A 2,805-nucleotide genomic window follows, 5' to 3' on the forward strand; every position below is an offset into this window, starting at 1 on the left:
TCAGTGAAGAAATTAAAAAGAAAATTTTGAAAAGTATTGAGACAAATGAAAATGAAGCTACAATATACCAAAACCTATGAGACACAGAAAAATCAGATCTAAGAGGGAGGCTTATGCAATAAACACATCAAAAAGTAGAAAGATCTCAACTGAACAACAAAATGTTGCACCTTAAAAAACTATGCAAAAAAATGCAAGCTCAAGCCAAAATTAATTAGAAGGAAAGCAATATTAAAAATAAGAACAGATGGGGGCGGGGAGACATCTCTTATTAACAAGGGTGCCTGAATGATGCACAATTGTATACCTAACCCTTAACTGTACCCCACAACTTTATAATAAAAAATATGTTAAAAAGAAAGAAAGAAAAAAGAACAGAAATAAATGAAATCAATCTTTTTTTGTAAATCCCTATTTAAAGTTAAAAAAAAGAATTGGTTTTTTGAAAAGATACAAAGAAATGACAAAACTTTAGATAGACTAATTTAAAAAAGAGAGAAGAGACAAAGAAATAAAATCAGAGATGAAAAGGTTCTTTTGTGATAGCATAAAAATACAAAGGATTGTAAAAGACTGTTATAAACAGATTTTATGCCAACAAATTATAAAACTTAGAAGAAATGAATAAATTTCTGGACTCGTACAGCCCACCAAGGTTGCCTTAGAAAGAAATAGAAAATCCAAATGGACCAATCATGAGTAACAAGATTAAAACAGTAACTTAAAATGTCCCATCAAAAATAAAAACAGGTTCTAATGAATTAACTGTTGAATTCTAACAAACATTTAAAAAATAACTAATACTAATTTTTGTCAAATCATTCCAAAAAATTGAATGGAAGAGAATTATTCAAAACACATTTTTAGGCCAAACATTACCCTGATACTGAAATCAAGCAATGTGCAACACACACACACACACACACACACACACACACACACACACACACACACACGTAAAAAAGTAAACCGCAGACAAGTGTAACTGGTTTTTTGAAAAATGCATAAACGGCTGAACGTGAGTTCTACCGTCTGGCTCTCCTCCGCTGCCACCATGAGCTTCACCACTCGCTCCACTACCTACTCCTCCAACTACCGGTCCCTGGGCTCCATCCCGCCACCCAGCCTGCGGCCCGCCAGCAGCGCGGCCAGCGTCTATGCAGGCGCCGGCGGCTCGGGCTCCCGGATCTCTGTGCCCCGCTCCACCAGTTTCCGGGGCCGCGGGGGGTCCGGGGGCCTGGCCACGGGGATGGCCGGGAGTCTGGGGGTCATCCAGAGCGAGAAGGAGACCATGCAGGAGCTGAACGACCACCTGGCCTCCTACCTGGAGAGGGTGAGGAGCCTGGAGACCGAGAACCGGAGGCTGGAGAGCAAAATCCGGGAACACCTGGAGAAAAAGGGACCCCAGGTCAGAGACTGGGGACCTTACTTCAAGACCATCGAGGACCTGAGGGCTCAGATCTTTGCAACTTCTGTGGACAATGCCCGCATCGTTCTGCAGACTGACAACGCCCATCTTGCTGCTGATGACCTTAGAGTCAAGTTTGAGACAGAGCTGGCCATGCGCCAGTCCGTGGAGAGCGACATCCATGGGCTCCGCAAGGTCATTGATGACACCAATGTCACGCGGCTGCAGCTGGAGACAGAGATCGAGGCCCTCAAGGAAGAGCTGCTCTTCCTGAAGAAGAACCATGAGGAGGAAGTAAAAGGCCTACAAGCCCAGATTGCCAGCTCTGGGTTGACCGTGGAGGCAGATGCCCCCAAATCTCAGGATCTCAGCAAGATCATGGCAGACATCCGGGCCCAGTAGATGAGCAGGCTCAGAAGAACCGAAAGGAGCTGGAGAAGTACTGGTCCCAGCAGATCGAGGAGAGCACCATAGTGGTCACCATGCAGTCCGCTGAGATTGGAGCTGCCGAGATGACGATCACAGAGCTGAATCATACAGCGCAGTCCTTGGAGATTGACCTGGACTCCATGAGAAACCTGAAGGCCAGCTTGGAGAACAGCCTGAGAGAAGTGGAGACCCGCTACGCCATGCAGATGGAGCAGCTCAATGGCACCCTGCTGCACCTGGAGTCTGAGCTGGCACAGACCCGGACAGAGGGCCAGTGCCAAGCCCAGGAGTACGAGTCCCTGTTGAACATCAAGGTCAAGCTGGAGGTTGAGATAGCCACCTACCGCCACCTATTAGAAGAGGGAGAGGACTTCAGTCTCAGTGATGGCCTGGACAGCAGCAGCTCCATCCAGACCATCCAAAAGACCACCCGCAAGATAGTGGACGGAAAATTGGTGTCTGAGACCAATGACACCAAAGTTCTGAGGCGTTGAGGCAGCGGGAACAGGGCATCCTTCGGGGAAGCAGGGAGTCAATAAAACTTCAAAGGTCAAAAAAAATAAAAATAAAAATAAAAATGCATAATTTTAAAAAAATACTAGCAAGCTGAATTTTTTTAGTTTATTAAAAAGTATATTCATGGTGCTGGGAAAACTGATTAGCCATAGTCAGGTGAATAAAATTGACCCCTTACCTATCACCATACACTAAAACTAACTCAAATGGCCAAGGACTTAAATGTAAAACCTCAAACTACAAGAATCTTAGAAGAAAATGTAGATAACACCCTCCTGGATATGGAAATAGGAAAAGAATTCATGACCAAGTCTTCAAAAGCAATGCAACAAAAGTTGAAAGTGAAAGGTGGTACATTATCAAATTGAAAAGTTTTGTACAGCAAAAGAGTAAAGAGACAACTCATGAAATGGGAAAAAGTATTTGCAAGCTATACATCTGACGAAGACCTA

General features: G+C 44.1%; 1 pseudogene across 1 annotated transcript; it reads left to right on the plus strand.

The window, feature by feature from the left end:
• The first annotated feature begins 1,024 nt into the window (after positions 1 to 1,024).
• Positions 1,025 to 2,331, plus strand: LOC103277298 (annotated as a pseudogene). The gene has a single exon (XR_505423.2). The product of XR_505423.2 is annotated as a keratin, type I cytoskeletal 18 pseudogene (transcript).
• Positions 2,332 to 2,805: the final 474 nt, after the last annotated feature.

Source organism: Carlito syrichta, unplaced genomic scaffold (genome assembly GCF_000164805.1).
Source record: "Carlito syrichta isolate Samal-C Ts95f unplaced genomic scaffold, Tarsius_syrichta-2.0.1 Scaffold316984, whole genome shotgun sequence".
Taxonomy (NCBI): domain Eukaryota; kingdom Metazoa; phylum Chordata; class Mammalia; order Primates; family Tarsiidae; genus Carlito; species Carlito syrichta.